The sequence below is a fragment of the Stenella coeruleoalba genome, assembly GCF_951394435.1.
Source record: "Stenella coeruleoalba genome assembly, contig: scaffold_62, whole genome shotgun sequence".
Classification (NCBI taxonomy): domain Eukaryota; kingdom Metazoa; phylum Chordata; class Mammalia; order Artiodactyla; family Delphinidae; genus Stenella; species Stenella coeruleoalba.
Window position 1 is genome coordinate 590086 of NW_027646189.1, and position 25572 is coordinate 615657.

General features: G+C 43.6%; 1 long non-coding RNA gene across 26 annotated transcripts in view; it reads left to right on the top strand.

The window, feature by feature from the left end:
• The window catches only part of LOC307181269, a 1277915-nt gene that overhangs the window by 531614 nt on the left and 720729 nt on the right, over positions 1 to 25572 (top strand). For 12 of the 26 annotated variants that reach the window (XR_013826281.1, XR_013826282.1, XR_013826283.1 and 9 more), the window contains exon 3: positions 21799 to 21880. The exons of 13 other annotated variants lie outside the window; for them this stretch is intronic. This is a non-coding gene — a long non-coding RNA (uncharacterized lncRNA). Of the gene's footprint in view, positions 1 to 9167; positions 9254 to 21798; positions 21881 to 25572 lie in introns of all 26 variants that reach the window. One more of the 26 variants, XR_013826294.1, reaches the window with a different exon arrangement.

Below are 25572 nucleotides of genomic sequence, written 5' to 3' on the forward strand. Positions count from 1 at the left end.
TTTCAGATGGCCCTTTTGACCGGGGGGAAGTGAGACTTCATTGTAGTGCAGATTCCCTTTGCAAGCTTGCTTGGTTGGCCAAAAAGGGCGTATGCGTTTTTTCCTGAATATATTCAGGAAAAAACGCATACGCCCTTTTTGGCCAAGTGCATCATTGTGGACGTTCTGCCTCTTTTCCTATGCTTTCAATGCAATTCCAGTCTACCTCCTGAAATCGGGTTCCTGCAATTCTGCCCCACTTTCAAGTCCTCTTGGCAGCCTTACTTCAGTATATTTTTGGACGATAGCTGTCATTTATAACTCTGCAGGTTTGTGAATTACAGTGCCCCTGAGCTCCTTTCTTCAACTCGCTTTCTTTTGAGCTGGCCGCAACACCGCAGGATGGCTTCAGGCCCTAATCTGGTTCCGGCCCGGCATGCTGAGCCTTTGGTTAATTCCTCTTCCTGGTGGGAAATGAGAGTTAAATTTGCCCTAATCTGGTTCCGGCACGGCACGCTGAGCCTTTGGTTATTTCCTCTTCCTGGTGGGAAATGAGAGTTAAATTTGCCCGTCCAGACACCTCCAGCTAGTCTCTCATTGGTTCTCCCTATTCCTGTTCATCTTCCGCTGAAATTTCAAACTGGGCCAAACAGGAGGTTAAAGGCGCTGACTCTCCAAGTGGGGAGAGTGTTAGTAAAGCGTCTGGAATGTTGCACGCGAGTACCAGGGGAGGAAAACTGACACATATTTGAACACGTCTCCCGATCACATGGTTGATCATACTCTAGGTTCCACATGCATGTTTTAGCTGAAGGAAGAATACCTTAAAGCTGGAGAGTTGAAACCCGTGGAATGGGTACCATGCAATATGACTTCAAAGGGTCTTCATTTGCTCACCGAATCTCTCCAATCCTATCAGTGCTGTGTTTATGCCCCTGTACACATGCTTGATTCTCTTTCAGAGACATAGCAATCCATAAGTTTTAAGATACTTACTAGTCAGGTACATTCTTAGGCCTTTAATATGCGGTGTTGAGTCCATTTCGTCGAGCAAGGAGTAGGTCTTATCTATTCCATATTTGGCTTAAGGAACTTTATCTGTGCTCATTTCAATCTCTGGTTTTATGCAGCACCCCAACTCACCTTTCCCCTTAAGCAAGCATAAGTTGGTTTTCTAAATTTGAGACCCTGTTCTGTTCTGTAATTCAGTTCCTGTGTAGCCAAGTTTACATTCCGTGTATTACTGATATCTTATGATGTTTCTTTTTCTGTGTGACTTATTTCAGTTAGAATCATCATACCTGAATCCACTCATTGTGCTGCTAAGGGCCTGATGACATAGATTTCATTGCTGAGTGATATTGCTTTGTAAGTAAATACCACAACTTCTTTATCCATTTTTCACTTTCTGCGATGTTGAACTTGTACTGTAAACGAGGTTCTTGTAAACAGAGGTGTCCCAAACATTGGGGTGGCTATGTCTTTTTGATTTTAATTTCCCTAAGCTATAGGACCATAAGTGGAAGTGACCTTGGCTCTGTTGCTTTGTTTTTTAGATGTTTCAGGAAACACCATACACTTCTCCCGAGTGTCTGTTGGCAATTTACATCCCACCCATCAGCATAACAAGGCTCCCAGTTCTCCATGGCCTGTCCTGCCTTTCTGGATTTTATACTTTTTTCAGATGGCCCTTTTGCCCGCGGGGAAGTGAGACTTCACAGTAGTGCAGATTTCCTTTGCAAGTTTGCTTGGTTGGCCAAAAAGGGCGTATGCGTTTTTTCCTGAATATATTCAGGAAAAAACGCATACGCCCTTTTTGGCCAAGTGCATCATTGTGGACGTTCTGCCTCTTTTCCTATGCTTTCAATGCAATTCCAGTCTACCTCCTGAAATCGGTTTCCTGCAATTCTGCGCCGCTTTCAAGTCCTCTTGGCAGCCTTACTTCAGTATATTTTTGGACGATAGCTGTCATTTATAACTCTGCAGGTTTGTGAATTACAGTGCCCCTGAGCTCCTTTCTTCAACTCGCTTTCTTTTGAGCTGGCCGCAACACCGCAGGATGGCTTCCGGCCCTAATCTGGTTCCAGCATGGCACGTTGAGCCTTTGGTTATTTCCTCTTCCTGGTTGGAAATGAGAGTTAAATTTGCCCGTCCAGACACCTCCAGCTAGTCTCTCATTGGTTCTCCCTATTCCTGTTCATCTTCCGCAGAAATTGCAAACTGGTTCAAACAAGAGTTTAAAGGCAATGACTCTCAAAGTGGGGAGAGTGTTAGTAAAGAGTCTGGAATGTTGCACCCGAGTACCAGGGGAGGAAAACTGAGACATATTTGAACACGTCTCCCGTTCACACGGTTGATCATACTCTGGGTTCCACATGCATGTTTTAGCTGAAGGAAGAATACCTTAAACCTGGAGAGTTGAGACCCGTGTAATGGGTACCATGCAATATGACTTCAAAGGGTCTTCATTTGAGCACCGAACCTCTCCAATCCTATCACTGCTGCGTTTATGCCCCTGTACACATGCTTGATTCTCTTTTGGAAACATAGCAATCCATAGGTTTTAAGATAGTTACTAGTCAGGTACATTCTTAGGCGTTTAATATGGGGTGTTGAGTCCATTTCATTGAGCAAGGAGTAGCTCTTGTCTATTCCATATTTGGCTTAAGGAACTTTATCTGTGCTCATTTCAATCTCTGGTTTTATGCAGCACCCCAAATCACCTTTCCCCTTAAGCAAGCATAAGTTGGTTTTCTAAATTTGAAACCCTGTTCTGTTTTGGAATTCAGTTCCTGTGTAGCCAAGTTTACATTCCGTGTATTAGTGATATCTTATGATGTTTCTTTTTCTGTGTGACTTATTTCAGTTAGAATCATCGTACCTGAATCCACTCATTATGCTGCTAAGGGCCTGATGACATAGATTTCATTGCTGAGTGATATTGCTTTGTAAGTAAATACCACAACTTCTTTATCCATTTTTCACTTTCTGCGATGTTGAACTTGTTCTGTAAATGAGGTTCTTGTAAACAGAGCCGTTCCAAACTTTGGGGTGGCTGTGTCTTTTTGATTTTAATTTCCCTAAGCTATAGGACCATAAGTGGAAGTGCCCTAGGCTCTGTTGCTTTGTTTTTTAGATGTTTCAGGAAACACCATACACTTCTCCTGTGTGTGTGTTGGCAATTTACATCCCGCCCATCAGCATAACAAGGCTCCCAGTTCTCCATGGCCTGTCCTGCCTTTCTGGATTTTACACTTTTTTCAGATGGCTCTTTTGACCGGGGGGAAGTGAGACTTCATTGTAGTGCAGATTTCCTTTGCAAACTTGCTTGGTTGGCCAAAAAGGGCGTATGCATTTTTTTCTGGAATATATTCAGGAAAAAACGCATACGCCCTTTTTGGCCAAGTGCATCATTGTGGACGTTCTGCCTCTTTTCCTATGCTTTCAATGCAATTCCAGTCTACCTCCTGAAATCGGTTTCCTGCAATTCTGCCCCGCTTTCAAGTCCTCTTGGCAGCCTTACTTCAGTATATTTTTGGACGATAGCTGTCATTTATAACTCTGCACGTTTGTGAATTACAGTGCCCCTGAGCTCCTTTCTTCAACTCGCTTTGTTTTGAGCTGACCTCAACACCGCACGATGGCTTCAGGCCCTAATCTGGTTCCGGCACGGCACGCTGAGCCTTTGGTTATTTGCTCTTCCTGGTGGGAAATGTGAGTTAAATTTGCCCGTCCAGACACCTCCAGCTAGTCTCTCATTGGTTCTCCCTATTCCTGTTCATCTTCCGCAGAAATTGCAAACTGGGCCAAACAGGAGGTTAAAGGCGCTGACTCTCCAAGTGGGGAGAGTGTTAGTAAAGCGTCTGGAATGTTGCACCGAAGTACCAGGGGAGGAAAACTGAGACATATTTGAACACGTCTCCCGATCACATGGTTGATCATACTCTAGGTTCCACATGCATGTTTTAGCTGAAGGAAGAATACCTTAAACCTGGGTAGTTGAAACCCGTGGAATGGGTACCATGCAATATGACTTCAAAGGGTCTTCATTTGCTCACCGAACCTCTCCAATCCTAACACTGCTGCGTTTATGCCCCTGTACACACGTTTGATTCTCTTTTGGAGACATAGCAATCCATAGGTTTTAAGATACTTACTAGTCAGGTACATTCTTAGGCGTTTAATATGCGGTGTTGAGTCCATTTCGTTGAGCAAGGAGTAGCTCTTGTCTATTCCATATTTGGCTTAAGGAACTTTATCTGTGCTCATTTCAATCTCTGGTTTTATGCAGCACCCCAACTCACCTTTCCCCTTAAGCAAGCATAAGTTGCTTTTCTAAATTTGAGACCCTGTTCTGTTCTGTAATTCAGTTCCTGTGTAGCCAAGTTTACATTCCGTGTATTAGTGATATCTTATGATGTTTCTTTTTCTGTGTGACTTATTTCAGTTAGAATCATCATACCTGAATCCATTCATTGTGCTGCTAAGGGCCTGATGACATAGATTTCATTGCTGAGTGATACTGCATTGTACGTAAGTACCACAAGTTCTTTATCCATTTTTCACTTTCTGTGATATTGAACTTGTACGGTAAACGAGGTTCTTGTAAACAGAGGCGTCCCAAACTTTGGGGTGGCTGTGTCTTTTTGATTTTAATTTCCCTAAGCTATAGGACCATAAGTGGAAGTGCCCTAGGCTCTGTTGCTTTGTTTTTTAGATGTTTCAGGAAACACCATACACTTCTCCCGAGTGTCTGTTGGCAATTTACATCCCGCCCATCAGCATAACAAGGCTCCCAGTTCTCCATGGCCTGTCCTGCCTTTCTGGATTTTACACTTTTTTCAGATGGCCCTTTTGATCGGGGGGAAGTGAGACTTCATTGTAGTGCAGGTTTCTTTGCAAGCTTGCTTGGTTGGCCAAAAAGGGCGTATGCGTTTTTTCCTGAATATATTCAGGAAAAAACGCATACGCCCTTTTTGACCAAGTGCATCATTGTGGACGTTCTGCCTCTTTTCCTATGCTTTCAATGCAATTCCAGTCTACCTCCTGAAATCGGTTTCCTGCAATTCTGCCCCGCTTTCAAGTCCTCTTGGCAGCCTTACTTCAGTATATTTTTGGACGATAGCTGTCATTTATAACTCTGCAGGTTTGTGAATTACAGTGCCCCTGAGCTCCTTTCTTCAACTCGCTTTCTTGTGACCTGGCCGCAACACCGCAGGATGGCTTCAGGCCCTAATCTGGTTCCGGCACGGCACGCTGAGCCTTTGGTTATTTCCTCTTCCTGGTGGGAAATGAGAGTTAAATTTTCCCGTCCAGACACCTCCAGCTAGTCTCTCATTGGTTCTCCCTATTCCTGTTCATCTTCCGCTGAAATTTCAAACTGGGCCAAACAGGAGGTTAAAGGCGCTGACTCTCCAAGTGGGGAGAGTGTTAGTAAAGCGTCTGGAATGTTGCACGCGAGTACCAGGGGAGGAAAACTGAGACATATTTGAACACGTCTCCCGATCACATGGTTGATCATACTCTAGGTTCCACATGCATGATTTAGCTGAAGGAAGAATACCTTAAACCTGGAGAGTTGAGACCCGTGGAATGGGTACCATGCAATATGACTTCAAAGGGTCTTCATTTGCTCACCGAACCTCTCCAATCCTATCACTGCTGCGTTTATGCCCCTGTACACACGCTTGATTCTCTTTTGGAGACATAGCAATCCATAGGTTTTAAGATACTTACTAGTCAGGTACATTCTTAGGCGTTTAATATGCGGTGTTGAGTCCATTTTGTTGAGCAAGGAGTAGCTCTTTTCTATTCCATATTTGGCTTAAAGAACTTTATCTGTGCTTATTTCAATCTCTGGTTTTATGCAGCACCCCAACTCACCTTTACCCTTAAGCAAGCATAAGTTGCTTTTCTAAATTTGAGACCCTGTTCTGTTCTGTAATTCAGTTCCTGTGTAGCCAAGTTTACATTCCGTGTATTACTGATAACTTATGATGTTTCTTTTTCTCTGTGACTTATTTCAATTAGAATCATCATACCTGAATCCACTCATTGTGCTGCTAAGGGCCTGATGACATAGATTTCATTGCTGAGTGATATTGCTTTGTAAGTAAATACCACAACTTCTTTATCCATTTTTCACTTTCTGCGATGTTGAACTTGTTCTGTAAATGAGGTTCTTGTAAACAGAGCCGTTCCAAACTTTGGGGTGGCTGTGTCTTTTTGATTTTAATTTCCCTAAGCTATAGGACCATAAGTGGAAGTGCCCTAGGCTCTGTTGCTTTGTTTTTTAGATGTTTCAGGAAACACCATACACTTCTCCTGTGTGTGTGTTGGCAATTTACATCCCGCCCATCAGCATAACAAGGCTCCCAGTTCTCCATGGCCTGTCCTGCCTTTCTGGATTTTACACTTTTTTCAGATGGCTCTTTTGACCGGGGGGAAGTGAGACTTCATTGTAGTGCAGATTTCCTTTGCAAACTTGCTTGGTTGGCCAAAAAGGGCGTATGCATTTTTTTCTGGAATATATTCAGGAAAAAACGCATACGCCCTTTTTGGCCAAGTGCATCATTGTGGACGTTCTGCCTCTTTTCCAATGCTTTCAATGCAATTCCAGTCTACCTCCTGAAATCGGTTTCCTGCAATTCTGCCCCGCTTTCAAGTCCTCTTGGCAGCCTTACTTCAGTATATTTTTGGACGATAGCTGTCATTTATAACTCTGCACGTTTGTGAATTACAGTGCCCCTGAGCTCCTTTCTTCAACTCGCTTTGTTTTGAGCTGACCTCAACACCGCAGGATGGCTTCAGGCCCTAATCTGGTTCCGGCACGGCACGCTGAGCCTTTGGTTATTTGCTCTTCCTGGTGGGAAATGTGAGTTAAATTTGCCCGTCCAGACACCTCCAGCTAGTCTCTCATTGGTTCTCCCTATTCCTGTTCATCTTCCGCAGAAATTGCAAACTGGGCCAAACAGGAGGTTAAAGGCGCTGACTCTCCAAGTGGGGAGAGTGTTAGTAAAGCGTCTGGAATGTTGCACTGAAGTACCAGGGGAGGAAAACTGAGACATATTTGAACACGTCTCCCGATCACATGGTTGATCATACTCTAGGTTCCAAATGCATGTTTTAGCTGAAGGAAGAATACCTTAAACCTGGGTAGTTGAAACCCGTGGAATGGGTACCATGCAATATGACTTCAAAGGGTCTTCATTTGCTCACCGAACCTCTCCAATCCTAACACTGCTGCGTTTATGCCCCTGTACACACGTTTGATTCTCTTTCGGAGACATAGCAATCCATAGGTTTTAAGATACTTACTAGTCAGGTACATTCTTAGGCGTTTAATATGCGGTGTTGAGTCCATTTCGTTGAGCAAGGAGTAGCTCTTGTCTATTCCATATTTGGCTTAAGGAACTTTATCTGTGCTCATTTCAATCTCTGGTTTTATGCAGCACCCCAACTCACCTTTCCCCTTAAGCAAGCATAAGTTGGTTTTCTAAATTTGAGACCCTGTTCTGTTCTGTAATTCAGTTCCTGTGTAGCCAAGTTTACATTCCGTGTAGTAGTGATATCTTATGATGTTTCTTTTTCTGTGTGACTTATTTCAGTTAGAATCATCATACCTGAATCCATTCATTGTGCTGCTAAGGGCCTGATGACATAGATTTCATTGCTGAGTGATACTGCATTGTACGTAAGTACCACAAGTTCTTTATCCATTTTTCACTTTCTGTGATATTGAACTTGTACGGTAAACGAGGTTCTTGTAAACAGAGGCGTCCCAAACTTTGGGGTGGCTGTGTCTTTTTGATTTTAATTTCCCTAAGCTATAGGACCATAAGTGGAAGTGCCCTAGGCTCTGTTGCTTTGTTTTTTAGATGTTTCAGGAAACACCATACACTTCTCCCGAGTGTCTGTTGGCAATTTACATCCCGCCCATCAGCATAACAAGGCTCCCAGTTCTCCATGGCCTGTCCTGCCTTTCTGGATTTTACACTTTTTTCAGATGGCCCTTTTGACCGGGGGGGAAGTGAGACTTCATTGTAGTGCAGATTTCCTTTGCAAGCTTGCTTGGTTGGCCAAAAAGGGCGTATGCGTTTTTTCCTGAATATATTCAGGAAAAAACGCATACGCCCTTTTTGGCCAAGTGCATCATTGTGGACGTTCTGCCTCTTTTCCTATGCTTTCAATGCAATTCCAGTCTACCTCCTGAAATCGGTTTCCTGCAATTCTGCCCCGCTTTCAAGTCCTCTTGGCAGCCTTACTTCAGTATATTTTTGGACGATAGCTGTCATTTATAACTCTGCAGGTTTGTGAATTACAGTGCCCCTGAGCTCCTTTCTTCAACTCGCTTTCTTGTGACCTGGCCGCAACACCGCAGGATGGCTTCAGGCCCTAATCTGATCCCGGCACGGCACGCTGAGCCTTTGGTTAATTCCTCTTCCTGGTGGGAAATGAGAGTTAAATTTACACGTCCAGACACCTCCAGCTAGTCTCTCATTGTTTCTCGCTATTCCTGTTCATCTTCTGCAGAAATTGCAAACTGGGCCAAACAGGAGGTTAAAGGGACTGACTCTCCAAGTCGGGAGAGTGTTAGTAAAGCGTCTGGAATGTTGCACCCGAGTACCAGGGTACGAAAACTGAGACATATTTGAACACGTCTCCCGATCACATGGTTGATCATACTCTAGGTTCCACATGCATGTTTTAGCTGAAGGAAGAATACCTTAAACTTGGGTAGTTGAAACCCGTGTAATGGGTACCATGCAATATGACTTCAAAGGGTCTTCATTTGATCACCGAACCTCTCCAATCCTATCACTGCTGCGTTTATGTCCCTGTACACATGCTTGATTCTCTTTCGGAGACATAGCAATCCATAGGTTTTAAGATACTTACTAGTCAGGTACATTCTTAGGCGTTTAATATGCGGTGTTGAGTCCATTTCATTGAGCAAGGAGTAGCTCTTGTCTATTCCATATTTGGCTTAAGGAACTTTATCTGTGCTCATTTCAATCTCTGGTTTTATGCAACACCCCAACTCACCTTTCCCCTTAAGCAAGCATAAGTTGGTTTTCTAAATTTGAGACCCTGTTCTGTTCTGTAATTCAGTTCCTGTGTAGCCAGGTTTACATTCCGTGTATTACTGATATCTTATGATGATTCTTTTTCTGTGTGACTTATTTCAGTTAGAATCATCATACCTGAATCCACTCATTGTGCTGCTAAGGGCCTGATGACATAGAGTTCATGGCTGAGTGATATTGCTTTGTAAGTAAATACCACAACTTCTTTATCCATTTTTCACTTTCTGCGATGTTGAACTTGTACTGTAAACGAGGTTCTTGTAAACAGAGGCGTCCCAAACTTTGAGGTGGCTGTGTCTTTTTGATTTTAATTTCCCTAATCTATAGGACCATAAGTGGAAGTGCCCTAGGTTCTGTCGCTTTGTTTTTTAGATGTTTCAGGAAACACCATACACTTCTCCCGAGTGGTTGTTGGCAATTTCCATCAAGCCCTTCAGCATAACAAGGCTCCCAGTTCTCCATGGCCTGTCCTGCCTTTCTGGATTTTACACTTTTTTCAGATGGCCCTTTTCACCGGGGGGAAGTGAGACTTCATTTTAGTGCCGATTTCCTTTGCAAGCTTGCTTGGTTGGCCAAAAAGGGCGTATGCGTTTTTTCCTGAGGAAAAAAGGCATACGCCCTTTTTGGCCAAGTGCATCATTGTGGACGTTCTGCCTCTTTTCCTATGCTTTCAATGCAATTCCAGTCTACCTCCTGAAATCGGTTTCCTGCAATTCTGCCCCGCTTTCAAGTCCTCTTGGCAGCCTTACTTCAGTATATTTTTGGACGATAGCTGTCATTTATAACTCTGCAGGTTTGTGAATTACAGTGCCCCTGAGCTCCTTTCTTCAACTCGCTTTCTTTTGAGCTGGCCGCAACACCGCAGGATGGCTTCAGGCCCTAATCTGGTTCCGGCACGGCACGCTGAGCCTTTGGTTAATTGCTCTTCCTGGTGGGAAATGAGAGTTAAATTTGCCCGTCCAGACACCTCCAGCTAGTCTCTCATTGGTTCTCGCTATTCCTGTTCATCTTCCGCAGAAATTGCAAACTGGGCCAAACAGGAGGTTAAAGGCGCTGACTCTCCAAGTGGGGAGAGTGTTAGTAAAGCGTCTGGAATGTTGCACCCGAGTACCAGGGTACGAAAACTGAGACATATTTGAACACGTCTCCCGATCACATGGTTGATCATACTCTAGGTTCCACATGCATGTTTTAGCTGAAGGAAGAATACCTTAAACCTGGAGTGTTGAGACCCGTGGAATGGGTACCATGCAATATGACTTCAAAGGGTCTTCATTTGCTCACCGAACCTCTCCAATCCTATCACTGCTGCGTTTATGCCCCTGTACACACGCTTGATTCTCTTTTGGAGACATAGCAATCCATAGGTTTTAAGATACTTACTAGTCAGGTACATTCTTAGGCGTTTAATATGGGGTGTTGAGTCCATTTCGTTGAGCAAGGAGTAGCTCTTGTCTATTCCATATTTGGCTTAAGGAACTTTATCTGTGCTCATTTCAATCTCTGGTTTTATGCAGCACCCCAACTCACCTTTCCCCTTAAGCAAGCATAAGTTGGTTTTCTAAATTTGAGACCCTGTTCTGTTTTGGAATTCAGTTCCTGTGTAGCCAAGTTTACATTCTGTGTATTACTGATATCTTATGATGTTTCTTTTTCTGTGTGACTTATTTCAGTTAGAATCATCGTACCTGAATCCACTCATTATGCTGCTACGGGCCTGATGACATAGATTTCATTGCTGAGTGATATTGCTTTGTAAGCAAATACCACAAGTTCTTTATCCATTTTTCACTTTCTGCGATGTTGAACTTGTACTGTAAACGAGGTTCTTGTAAACAGAGGTGTCCCAAGCTTTGGGGACGCTGTTTCTTTTTGATTTTAATTTCCCTAAGCTATAGGACCATAAGTGGAAGTGCCCTAGGCTCTGTTGTTTTGTTTTTTAGATGTTTCAGGAAACACCATACACTTCTCCCGAGTGTCTGTTGGCAATTTACATCCCGCCCATCAGCATAACAAGGCTCACAGTTCTCCATGGCCTCTCCTGCTTTTCTGGATTTTACACTTTTTTCAGATGGCCCTTTTGACCGGGGGGAAGTGAGACTTCATTGTAGTGCAGATTTCCTTTGCAAGCTTGCTTGGTTGGCCAAAAAGGGCGTAGGCGTTTTTTCCTGAATATATTCAGGAAAAAACGCCTACGCCCTTTTTGGCCAAGTGCATCATTGTGGACGTTCTGCCTCTTTTCCTATGCTTTCAATGCAATTCCAGTCTACCTCCTGAAATCGGTTTCCTGCAATTCTGCCCCGCTTTCAAGTCCTCTTGGCAGCCTTACATCAGTATATTTTTGGACGATAGCTGTCATTTATATCTCTGCAGGTTTGTGAATTACAGTGCCCCTGAGCTCCTTTCTTCAACTCGCTTTCTTGTGAGCTGGCCGCAACACCGCAGGATGGCTTCAGGCCCTAATCTGGTTCCGGCACGGCACGCTGAGCCTTTGGTTATTTCCTCTTCCTGGTGGGAAATGAGAGTTAAATTTGCCCGTCCAGACACCTCCAGCTAGTCTCTCATTGGTTCTCCCTATTCCTGTTCATCTTCCGCAGAAATTGCAAACTGGGCCAAACAGGAAGTTAAAGGCGCTGACTTTCCAAGTGGGAAGAGTGTTAGTAAAGCGTCTGGAATGTTGCACCCGAGTACAAGGGGAGGAAAAGTGAGACATATTTCAACACGTCTCCCGTTCACACGGTTGATCATACTCTGGGTTCCACATGCATGTTTTAGCTGAAGGAAGAATACCTTAAACCTGGAGAGTTGAGACCCGTGTAATGGGTACCATACAATATGACTTCAAAGGGTCTTCATTTGCTCACCGAACCTCTCCAATCCTATCACTGCTGCATTTATGCCCGTGTACACACGCTTGATTCTCTTTTGGAGACATAGCAATCCATAGGTTTTAAGATACTTACTAGTCAGGTACATTCTTAGGCGTTTAATATGGGGTGTTGAGTCCATTTCGTTGAGCAAGGAGTAGCTCTTGTCTATTCCATATTTGGCTTAAGGAACTTTATCTGTGCTCATTTCAATCTCTGGTTTTATGCAGCACCACAACTCACCTTTCCCCTTAAGCAAGCATAAGTTGGTTTTCTAAATTTGAGACCCTGTTCTGTTCTCTAATTCAGTTCCTTTGTAGCCAAGTTTACATTCCGTGTATTAGTGATGTCTTATGATGTTTCTTTTTCTGTGTGACTTATTTCAGTTAGAATCATCGTACCTGAATCCACTCATTATGCTGCTACGGGCCTGATGACATAGATTTCATTGCTGAGTGATACTGCATTGTACGTATGTACCACAAGTTCTTTATCCATTTTTCACTTTCTGTGATATTGAACTTGTACAGTAAACGAGGTTCTTGTAAACAGAGGCGTCCCAAACTTTGGGGTGGCTGTGTCTTTTTGATTTTAATTTCCCTAAGCTATAGGACCATAAGTGGAAGTGCCCTAGGCTCTGTTGCTTTGTTTTTTAGATGTTTCAAAAACACCATACACTTCTCCCGAATGTCTGTTGGCAATTTACAGCCCACCCATCAGCATAACAAGGATCCCATTTCTCCATGGCCTGTCCTGCCTTTCATGATTTTACACTTTTTTCAGATGGCTCTTTTGACCGGGGGGAAGTGAGACTTCATTGTAGTGCAGATTTTTTTTGCAAGCTTGCTTGGTTGGCCAAAAAGGGCGTATGCGTTTTTTCCTGAATATATTCAGGAAAAAACGCATACGCCCTTTTTGGCCAAGTGCATCATTGTGGACGCTCTGCCTCTTTTCCTATGCTTTCAATGCAATTCCAGTCTACCTCCTGAAATCGGTTTCCTGCAATTCTGCCCCGCTTTCAAGTCCTCTTGGCAGCCTTACTTCAGTATATTTTTGACGATACCTGTCATTTATAACTCTGCAGGTTTGTGAATTACAGTGCCCCTGAGCTCCTTTCTTCAACTCGCTTTCTTGTGAGCTGGCCGCAACACCGCAGGATGGCTTCAGGCCCTAATCTGGTTCCGGCACGGCACGCTGAGCCTTTGGTTATTTCCTCTTCCTGGTGGGAAATGAGAGTTAAATTTGCCCGTCCAGACACCTCCAGCTAGTCTCTCATTAGTTCTCCCTATTCCTGTTCATCTTCCGCAGAAATTGCAAACTGGGCCAAACAGGAGGTTAAAGGTGCTGACTTTCCAAGTGGGAAGAGTGTTAGTAAAGCGTCTGGAATGTTGCACCCGAGTACAAGGGGAGGAAAAGTGAGACATATTTGAACACGTCTCCCATTCACACGGTTGATCATACTCTGGGTTCCACATGCATGTTTTAGCTGAAGGAAGAATACCTTAAACCTGGAGAGTTGAGACCCGTGTAATGGATACCATGCAATATGACTTCAAAGGGTCTTCATTTGCTCACCGAACCTCTCCAATCCTATCACTGCTGCGATTATGCCCCTGTACACACACTTGATTCTCTTTTGGAGACATAGCAATCCATAGGTTTTAAGATACTTACTAGTCAGGTACATTCTTAGGCGTTTAATATGGGGTGTTGAGTCCATTTCGTTGAGCAAGGAGTAGCTCTTGTCTATTCCATATTTGGCATAAGGAACTTTATCTGTGCTCATTTCAATCTCTGGTTTTATGCAGCACCACAACTCACCTTTCCCCTTAAGCAAGCATAAGTTGGTTTTCTAAATTTGAGACCCTGTTCTGTTCTCTAATTCAGTTCCTGTGTAGCCAAGTTTACATTCCGTGTATTAGTGATGTCTTATGATGTTTCTTTTTCTGTGTGACTTATTTCAGTTAGAATCATCGTACCTGAATCCACTCATTATGCTGCTACGGGCCTGATGACATAGATTTCATTGCTGAGTGATACTGCATTGTACGTATGTACCACAAGTTCTTTATCCATTTTTCACTTTCTGTGATATTGAACTTGTACAGTAAACGAGGTTCTGGTAAACAGAGGCGTCCCAAACTTTGGGGTGGCTGTGTCTTTTTGATTTTAATTTCCCTAAGCTATAGGACCATAAGTGGAAGTGCCCTAGGCTCTGTTGCTTTGTTTTTTAGATGTTTCAAAAACACCATACACTTCTCCCGAATGTCTGTTGGCAATTTACAGCCCACCCATCAGCATAACAAGGCTCCCAGTTCTCCATGGCCTGTCCTGCCTTTCATGATTTTACACTTTTTTCAGATGGCCCTTTTGACCGGGGGGAAGTGAGACTTCATTGTAGTGCAGATTTCCTTTGCAAGCTTGCTTGGTTGGCCAAAAAGGGCGTATGCGTTTTTTCCTGAATATATTCAGGAAAAAACGCATACGCACTTTTTGGCCAAGTGCATCATTGTGGACGCTCTGCCTCTTTTCCTATGCTTTCAATGCAATTCCAGTCTACCTCTTGAAATCGGTTTCCTGCAATTCTGCCCCGCTTTCAAGTCCTCTTGGCAGCCTTACTTCAGTATATTTTTGGACGATAGCTGTCATTTATAACTCTGCAGGTTTGTGAATTACACTTCCCCTGAGCTCCTTTCTTCAACTCGCTTTCTTTTGAGCTGGCCGCAACACCGCAGGATGGCTTCAGGCCCTAATCTGGTTCCGGCACGGCACGCTGAGTCTTTGGTTAATTGTTCTTCCTGGTGGGAAATGAGAGTTAAATTTGCCCGTCCAGACACCTCCAGCTAGTCTCTCATTGGTTCTCGCTATTCCTGTTCATCTTCCGCAAAAATTGCAAACTGGGCCAAACAGGAGGTTAAAGGCGCTGACTCTCCAAGTGGGTAGAGTGTTAGTAAAGCGTCTGGAATGTTGCACCCGAGTACCAGGGTACGAAAACTGAGATATATTTGAACACGTCTCCCGATCACATGGTTGATCATACTCTAGGTTCCACATGCATGTTTTAGCTGAAGGAAGAATACCTTAAACCTGGAGTGTTGAGACCCGTGGAATGGGTATCATGCAATATGACTTCAAAGGGTCTTCATTTGCTCACCGAACCTCTCCAATCCTATCACTGCTGCGTTTATGCCCCTGTACACACGCTTGATTCTCTTTTGGAGACATAGCAATCCATAGGTTTTAAGATACTTACTAGTCAGGTACATTCTTAGGCGTTTAATATGCGGTGTTGAGTCCATTTCGTTGAGCAAGGAGTAGCTCTTTTCTATTCCATATTTGGCTTAAAGAACTTTATCTGTGCTTATTTCAATCTCTGCTTTTATGCAGCACCCCAACTCACCTTTACCCTTAAGCAAGCATAAGTTGCTTTTCTAAATTTGAGACCCTGTTCTGTTCTGTAATTCAGTTCCTGTGTAGCCAAGTTTACATTCCGTGTATTACTGATATCTTATGATGTTTCTTTTTCTCTGTGACTTATTTCAATTAGAATCATCATACCTGAATCCACTCATTGTGCTGCTAAGGGCCTGATGACATAGATTTCATTGCTGAGTGATACTGCATTGTACGTAAGTACCACAAGTTCTTTATCCATTTTTCATTTTCTGTGATATTGAACTTGTACGGTAAACGAGGTTCTTGTAAACGGAGGCGTCCCAAACTTTGGGGTGGCTGTGTCTTTTTGATTTTAATTTCCCTAAGCTATAGGACCATAAGTGGAAGTGCCCTAGGCTCTGTTGCTTTGTTTTTTAGATGTTTCAGGAAACACCATACACTTCTCCTGAGTGTCTGTTGGCAATTTACATCCCGCCCATCAGCATAACAAGGCTCCCAGTTCTCCATGGCCTGTCCTGCTTTTCTGGATTTTACACTTTTTTCAGATTGCCCTTTTGACCGGGGAGAAGGTGAGACTTCATTGTAGTGAAGATTTCCTTTGCAAGTTTGCTTCGTTGGACAAAAAGGGCGTATGCGTTTTTTCCTGAATATATTCAGGAAAAAACGCATACGCACTTTTTGGCCAAGTGCATCATTGTGGACGTTCTGCCTCTTTTCCTATGCTTTCAATGCAATTCCAGTCTACCTCCTGAAATCGGTTTCCTGCAATTCTGCCCCGCTTTCAAGTCCTCTTGGCAGCCTTACTTCAGTCTATTTTTGGACGATAGCTGTCATTTATAACTCTGCAGGTTTGTGAATTACAGCGACCCTGAGCTCCTTTCTTCAACTCGCTTTCTTGTGAGCTGGCCGCAACACCGCAGGATGGCTTCAGGCACTAATCTGGTTCCGGCACGGCACGCTGAGCCTTTGGTTATTTCCTCTTCCTGGTGGGAAATGAGAGTTAAATTTGTGTGTCCAGACACCTCCAACTAGTCTCTCATTGGTTCTCCCTATTCCTCTTCATCTTCCGCAGAAATTGCAAACTGGGCCAAACAGGTGGTTAAAGGGGCTGACTCTCCAAGTGGGGAGAGTGTTAGTAAAACGTCTGGAATGTTGCACAAGAGTACCAGGGGAGGAAAACTGAGACATATTTGAACACGTCTCCGATTCACACGGTTGATCATACTCTGGGTTCCACATGCATGTTTTAGCTGAAGGAAGAATACCTTAAACCTGGAGATTTGAGACCCGTGGAATGGGTACCATGCAATATGACTTCAAAGGGTCTTCATTTGCTCACCGAAGCTCTCCAATCCTATCACTGCTGCGTTTATGCCCCTGTACACACGCTTGATTCTCTTTTGGAGACATAGCAATCCATAGGTTTTAAGATACATACTAGTCAGGTACATTCTTAGGCATTTAATATGGGGTGTTGAGTCCATTTCATTGAGCAAGGAGTAGCTCTTGTCTATTCCATATTTGGCTTAAGGAACTTTATCTGTGCTCATTTCAATCTCTGGTTTTATGCAGCTCCCCAATTCACCTTTCCCCTTAAACAAGCATAAGTTGGTTTTCTAAATTTGAGATCCTGTTCTGTTTTGGAATTCAGTTCCTGTGTAGCCAAGTTTACATTCCGTGTATTAGTGATATCTTATGATGTTTCTTTTTCTGTGTGACTTATTTCAGTTAGAATCATCGTACCTGAATCCACTCATTATGCTGCTATGGGCCTGATGACATAGATTTCATTGCTGAGTGATACTGTATTGTACGTAAGTACCACAAGTTCTTTATCCATTTTTCACTTTCTGTGATATTGAACTTGTACGGTAAACGTGGTTCTCGTAAACAGAGGCGTCCCAAACTTTGGGGTGGCTGTGTCTTTTTGATTTTAATTTCCCTAAGCTATAGGACCATAAGTGGAAGTGCCCTAGGCTCTGTTGCTTTGTTTTTTAGATGTTTCAGGAAACACCATACACTTCTCCTGAGTGTCTGTTGGCAATTTACATCCCGCCCATCAGCATAACAGGGCTCCCAGTTCTCCATGGCCTCTCCTGCCTTTCTGGATTTTACACTTTTTTCAGATGGCCCTTTTGACCGGGGGGAAGTGAGACTTCATTGTAGTGCAGATTTCCTTTGCAAGCTTGCTTGGTTGGCCAGAAAGGGCGTATGCGTTTTTTCCTGAATATATTCAGGAAAAAACGCATATGCCCTTGTTGGCCAAGTGCATCATTGTGGACGTTCTGCCTCCTTTCCTATGCTTTCAATGTAATTCCAGTCTACCTCCTGAAATCGGTTTCCTGCAATTCTGCCCCGCTTTCAAGTCCTCTTGGCAGCCTTACTTCAGTATATTTTTGGGCGATAGCTGTCATTTATAACTCTGCAGGTTTGTGAATTACAGTGCCCCTGAGCTTCTTTCTTCAACTCGCTTTCTTGTGAGCTGACCGCAACAGCGCAGATGGCTTCAGGCCCTAATCTGGTTCCGGCAGGGCACACTGAGCCTTTGGTTATTTCCTCTTCCTGGTGGGAAATGAGAGTTAAATTTGCCCGTCCAGACACCTCCAGCGAGTCTCTCATTGGTTCTCCCTATTCCTGTTCATCTTCCGCAGAAATTGCAAACTGGGCCAAACAGGAGGTTAAAGGCGCTGACTCTCCAAGTGGGGAGAGTGTTAGTAAAGCATCTGGAATGTTGCACCCGGGTACCAGGGGAGGAAAACTGAGACATATTTGAACACGTCTCCCGTTCACACGGTTGATCATACTCTGGGTTCCACATGTATGTTTTAGCTTAAGGAAGAATACCTTAAACCTGGAGAGTTGAGACCCGTGGAATGGGTACCATGCAATATGACTTCAAAGGGTCTTCATTTGCTCACCGAACCTCTCCAATCCTATCACTGCTGCGTTTATGCCCCTGTACACACGCTTGATTCTCTTTTGGAGACATAGCAATCCATAGGTTTTAAGATACTTACTAGTCAGGTACATTCTTAGGCGTTTAATATGCGGTGTTGAGTCAATTTCGTTGAGCAAGGAGTAGCTCTAGTCTATTCCATATTTGGCTTAAGGAACTTTATAAGTGCTCATTTCAATCTCTGGTTTTATGCAGCACCCCAACTCACCTTTCCCCTTAAGCAAGCATAAGTTGGTCTTCTAAATTTGAGACCCTGTTCTGTTTTGGAATTCAGTTCCTGTGTAGCCAAGTTTACATTCCGTGTATTAGTGATACCTTATGATGTTTCTTTTTCTGTGTGACTTATTTCAGTTAGAATCATCGTACCTTAATCCACTCATTATGCTGCTACGGGCCTGATGACATAGATTTCATTGCTGAGTGATACTGCATTGTACGTAAGTACCACAAGTTCTTTATCCATTTTTCACTTTCTGTGATATTGAACTTGTACGGTAAACGAGGTTCTTGTAAACAGAGGCGTCCCAAACTTTGGCGTGGCTGTGTCTTTTTGATTTTTATTTCCCTAAGCTATAGGACTATAAGTGGAAGTGCCCTAGGCTCTGTTGCTTTGTTTTTTAGATGTTTCAGGAAACACCATACACTTCTCCGGAGTGTCTGTTGGCAATTTACATCCTGCCCATTAGCATAACAAGGCTCCCAGTTCTCCATGGCCTGTCCTGCCTTTCTGGATTTTACACTTTTTTCAGATGGCCCTTTTGACCGGGGGGAAGTGAGACTTCATTGTAGTGCAGATTTCCTTTGCAAGCTTGCTTGGTTGGCCAAAAAGGGCGTATGCGTTTTTTCCTGAATATATTCAGGAAAAAACGCATACGCCCTTTTTGGACAAGTGCATCATTGTGGACGTTCTGCCTCTTTTCCTATGCTTTCAATGCAATTCCAGTCTACCTCCTGAAATCAGTTTCCTGCAATTCTGCCCCGCTTTCAAGTCCTCTTGGCAGCCTTACTTCAGTATATTTTTGGACGATAGCTGTCATTTATAACTCTGCAGGTTTGTGAATTACAGTGCCCCTGAGCTCCTTTCTTCAACTCGTTTCTTGTGAGCTGGCCGCAACACCGCAGGATGGCTTCAGGCCCTAATCTGGTTCTGGCACGGCACGCTGAGCCTTTGGTTATTTCCTCTTCCTGGTGGGAAATGAGAGTTAAATTTGCCCGTCCAGACACCTCCAGCTAGTCTCTCATTGGTTCTCACTATTCCTGTTCATCTTCCGCAGAAATTGCAAACTGGGCCAAACAGGAGGTTAAAGGCGCTGACTCTCCAAGTGGGGAGAGTGTTAGTAAAGCTTCTGGAATGTTGCACCCGAGTACCAGGGTACGAAAACTGAGACATATTTGAACACGTCTCCCGATCACACGGTTGATCATACTCTAGGTTCCACATGCATGTTTTAGCTGAAGGAAGAATACCTTAAACCTGGGTAGTTGAAACCCGTGGAATGGGTACCATGCAATATGACTTCAAAGGGTCTTCATTTGCTCACCGAACCTCTCCAATCCTATCAGTGCTGCGTTTATGCCCCTGTACACATGCTTGATTCTCTTTTGGAGACATAGTAATCCATAGGTTTTAAGATACTTACTAGTCAGGTACATTCTTAGGCGTTTAATATGCGGTGTTGAGTCCATTTCGTTGAGCAAGGAGTAGCTCTTGTCTATTCCATAGTTGGCTTAAGGAACTTTATCTGTGCTCATTTCAATCTCTGGTTTTATGTAGCACCCCAACTCACCTTTCCCCTTAAGCAAGCATAAGTTGCTTTTCTAAATTAGAGACCCTGTTCTGTTCTGTAATTCAGTTCCTGTGTAGCCAAGTTTACATTCCGTGTATTACGGATATCTTATGATGTTTCTTTTTCTGTGTGACTTATTTCAGTTAGAATCATCATACCTGAATCCACTCATTGTGCTGCTAAGCTCCTGATGACATAGATTTCATTGCTGAGTGATATTGCTTTGTAAGTAAACACCACAACTTCTTTATCCATTTTTCACTTTCTGTGATGTTGAACTTGTACTGTAAACGAGGTTCTTGTAAACAGAGCCGTCCCAAACTTTGGGGTGGCTGTGTCTTTTTGATTTTAATTTCCCTAAGCTATAGGACCGTAAGTGGAAGTGCCATAGGCTCTGTTGCTTTGTTTTTTAGATGTTTCAGGAAACACCATACACTTCTCCCCAGTGTCTGTTGGCAATTTACATCCCGCCCTTCAGCATAACAAGGCTCCCAGTTCTCCATGGCCTGTCCTGCCTTTCTGGATTTTACACTTTTTTCAGAGACCCCTTTTGACCGGGGGGTTGTGAGACTTCATTGTAGTGCAGATTTCCTTTGCAAGCTTGCTTGGTTGGCCAAAAAGGGCGTATGCGTTTTTTCCTGAATATATTCAGGAAAAAACGCATACGCCCTTGTTGGCCAAGTGCATCATTGTGGACGTTCTGCCTCCTTTCCTATGCTTTCAATGCAATTCCAGTCTACCTCCTGAAATCGGTTTCCTGCAATTCTGCCCCGTTTTCAAGTCCTCTTGGCAGCCTTACTTCAGTCTATTTTTGGACGATAGCTGTCATTTATAACTCTGCAGGTTTGTGAATTACAGTGCCCCTGAGATCCTTTCTTCAACTCGCTTTCTTTTGAGCTGGCTGCAACACCGCAATATTGCTTCAGGCCCTAAACTGGTTCCCGCATGGCATGCTGAGCCTTTGGTTATTTCTCCTTCCTGGTGGGAAATGAGAGTTAAATTTGCCCGTCAAGACACCTCCAGCTAGTCTCTCATTGGTTCTCCCTATTCCTGTTCATCTTCCGCAGAAATTGCAAACTGGGCCAAACAGGAGGTTAAAGGCGCTGACTCTCCAAGTGGGGAGAGTGTTAGTAAAGCATCTGGAATGTTGCACCCGAGTACCAGGGGAGGAAAACTGAGACATATTTGCACACGTCTCCCGTTCACATGGTTGATCATACTCTGGGTTCCACATGCATGTTTTAGCTGAAGGAAGAATACCTTAAACCTGGAGAGTTGAGACCCGTGGAATGGGTACCATGCAATATGACTTCAAAGGGTCTTCATTTGCTCACCGAACCTCTCCAATCCTATCACTGCTGCATTTATGCCCCTGTTCACACGCTTGATTCTCTTTTGGAGACCTAGCAATCCATAGGTTTTAAGATACTTACTAGTCAGGTACATTCCTAGGCATTTAATATGGGGTGTTGAGTCCATTTCGTTGAACAAGGAGTAGCTTTTGTCTATTCCATATTTGGCTTAAGGAACTTTATCTGTGCTCATTTCAATCTCTGGTTTTATGCAGAACCCCATCTCACCTTTCCCCTTAAGCAAGCATAAGTTTCTTTTCTAAATTTGAGACCCTGTTCTGTTTTGGAATTCAGTTCCTGTGTAGCCAAGTTTACATTCCGTGTATTAGTGATATCTTATGATGTTTCTTTTTTTGTGTGACTTATTTCAGTTAGAATCATCGTACCTGAATCCATTCATTATACTGCTACGGGCCTAATGACATAGATTTCATTGCTGAGTGATACTGCATTGTACGTAAGTACCACAAGTTCTTTATCCATTTTTCACTTTCTGTGATATTGAACTTGTATGGTAAACGAGGTTCTTGTAAACAGAGCCGTTCCAAACTTTGGGGTGGCTGTGTCTTTTTGATTTTAAATTCCCTAAGCTATAGGACCATAAGTGGAAGTGCCCTAGGCTCTGTTGCTTTGTTTTTTAGATGTTTCAGTAAACACCATACACTTCTCCCCAGTGTCTGTTGGCAATTTACATCCCGCCCATCAGCATAACAAGGCTCCCAGTTCTCCATGGCCTTTCCTGCCTTTCTGGATTTTACACTTTTTTCAGATGGCCCTTTTGACCGGGAGGAAGTGAGACTTCATTGTAGTGCAGATTTCCTTTGCAAGCTTGCTTGGTTGGCCAAAAAGGGCGTATGCGTTTTTTCCTGAATATATTCAGGAAAAAACGCATACGCCCTTTTTGGCCAAGTGCATCATTGTGGACGTTCTGCCTCTTTTCCTATGCTCTCAATGCAATTCCAGTCTACCTTCTGAAATCGGTTTCCTGCAATTCTGCCCCGCTTTCAAGTCCTCTTGGCAGCCTTACTTCAGTATATTTTTGGACGATAGCTGTCATTTATAACTCTGCAGGTTTGTGAATTACAGTGCCCCTGAGCTCCTTTCTTCAACTCGCTTTCTTGTGACCTGGCCGCAACACCGCAGGATGGCTCCAGGCCCTAATCTGGTTCCGGCACGGCACGCTGAGCCTTTGGTTATTTCCTCTTCCTGGTGGGAAATGAGAGTTAAATTTGCCCGTCCAGACACCTCCAGCTAGTCTCTCATTGGTTCTCGCTATTCCTGTTCATCTTCCGCAGAAATTGCAAACTGGGCCAAACAGGAGGTTAAAGGGACTGACTCTCCAAGTGGGGAGAGTGTCAGTAAAGTGTTTGGCATGTTGCACCCGAGTACCAAGGTACGAAAACTGAGACATATTTGAACACATCTCCCGATCACATGGTTGATCATACTCTAGGTTCCACATGCATGTTTTAGCTGAAGGAAGAATACCTTAAACCTGGGTAGTTGAAACCCGTGCAATGGGTACCATGCAATATGACTTCAAAGGGTCTTCATTTGCTCACCGAACCTCTCCAATCCTATCACTGCTGCGTTTATGCCCCTGTACACATGCTTGATTCTCTTTCGGAGACATAGCAATCCATAGGTTTTAAGATACTTACTAGTCAGGTACATTCTTAGGCGTTTAATATGGGGTGTTGAGTCCATTTCGTTGAGCAAGGAGTAGCTCTTGTCTATTCCATATTTGGCTTAAGGAACTTTATCTGTGCTCATTTCAATCTCTGGTTTTATGCAGCACCCCAATTGACTTTTACCCTTAAGCAAACATAAGTTGGTTTTCTAAATTTGAGACCCTGTTTTGTTCTGTAATTCAGTTCCTGTGTAGCCAAGTTTATATTCCGTGTATTACTGATATCTTATGATGTTTCTTTTTCTGTGTGACTTATTTCAGTTAGAATCATCATACCTGAATCCACTCATTGTGCTGCTAAGGGCCTGATGACATAGATTTCATTGCTGAGTGATATTGCTTTGTAAGTAAATACCACAACTTCTTTATCCATTTTTCACTTTCTGCGATGTTGAACTTGTACTGTAAACGAGGTTCTTGTAAACAGAGGCGTCCCAAACTTTGGGGTGGCTGTGTCTTTTTGATTTTAATTTCTCTATTCTATAGGACCATAAGTGGAAGTGCCCTAGGCTCTGTTGCTTTGTTTTTTAGATGTTTCAGGAAACACCATACACTTCTCCCGAGTGTCTGTTGGCAATTTACATCCCGCCCATCAGCATAACAAGGCTCCCAGTTCTCCATGGCCTGTCCTGCCTTTCTGGATTTTACACTTTTTTCAGATGGCCCTTTTGACCGGGGGGAAGTGAGACTTCATTGTAGTGCAGATTTCTTTTGCAAGCTTGCTTGGTTGGCCAAAAAGGGCACATGCATTTCTTCCTGAATATATTCAGGAAAAAACGCATATGCCCTTTTTGGCCAAGTGCATCATTGTGGACGTTCTGCCTCTTTTCCTATGCTTTCAATGCAATTCCAGTCTACCTCCTGAAATCGGTTTCCTGCAATTCTGCCCCGCTTTCAAGTCCTCTTGGCAGCCTTACTTCAGTATATTTTTGGACGATAGCTGTCATTTATAACTCTGCAGGTTTGTGAATTACAGTGCCCTTGAGCTCCCTTCTTCTACTCGCTTTCTTTTGAGCTGGCATCAACACCGCAGGATGGCTTCAGGCCCTAAACTGGTTCCGGCACGGCACGCTGAGCCTTTGGTTATTTCCTCTTCCTAGTGGGAAATGAGAGTTAAATTTGCCCGTCCAGACACCTCCAACTAGTCTCTCATTGGTTCTCCCTATTCCTGTTCATCTTCCGCAGAAATTGCAAACTGGGCCAAACAGGAGGTTAAAGGCGCTGACTCTCCAAGTGGGGAGAGTGTTAGTAAAGCGTCTGGAATTTTGCACCCGAGTACCAGGGGAGGAAAACTGAGACATATTTGAACACGTCTCCCGTTCACACGGTTGATCATACTCTGGGTTCCACATGCATGTTTTAGCTGAAGGAAGAATACCTTAAAGCTGGAGAGTTGAGACCCGTGGAATGGGTACCATGCAATATGACTTCAAAGGGTCTTCATTTGCTCACCGAACCTCTCCAGTCGTATCACTGCTGCGTTTCCGTCCCTGTACACACGCTTGATTCTCTTTTGGAGACATAGCATTCCATAGGTTTTAAGATACTTACTAGTCAGGTACATTCTTAGGCGTTTAATATGCGGTGTTGAGTCCATTTCATTGAGCAAGGAGTAGCTCTTGTCTATTCCATATTTGGCTTAAGGAACTTTATCTGTGCTCATTTCAGTCTCTGGTTTTATGCAGTACCCCAACTCACCTTTCCCCTTAAGCAAGCATAAGTTGGTTTTCTAAATTTGAGACCCTGTTCTGTTTTGGAATTCAGTTCCTGTGTAGCCAAGTTTACATTTCGTATATTAGTGATACCTTATGATGTTTCCTCTTCTGTGTGACTTATTTCAGTTAGAATCATCGTACCTGAATCCACTCATTATGCTGCTACGGGCCTGATGACATAGATTTCATTGCTGAGTGATACTGCATTGTACGTAAGTACCACAAGTTCTTTATCCATTTTTCACTTTCTGTGATATTGAACTTGTACGGTAAACGAGGTTCTTGTAAACAGAGGCGTCCCAAACTTTGGGGTGGCTGTGTCTTTTTGATTTTAATTTCCCTAAGCTATAGGACCATAAGTGGAAGTGCCCTAGGCTCTTTGCTTTGTTTTTTAGATGTTTCAGGAAACACCATACACTTCTCCCGAGTGTCTGTTGGCAATTTACATCCCGCCCGTCAGCATAACAAGGCTCCCAGTTCTCCATGGCCTGTCCTGCCTTTCTGGATTTTACACTTTTTTCAGATGGCCCTTTTGACCGGGGGGAAGTGAGACTTCATTGTAGTGCAGATTTCCTTTGCAAGTTTGCTTGGTTGGCCAAAAAGGGCGTATGCGTTTTTTCCTGAATATATTCAGGAAAAAACGCATACGCCCTTTTTGGCCAAGTGCATCATTGTGGACGTTCTGCCTCTTTTCCTATGCTTTCAATGCAATTCCAGTCTACCTCCTGAAATCGGTTTCCTGCA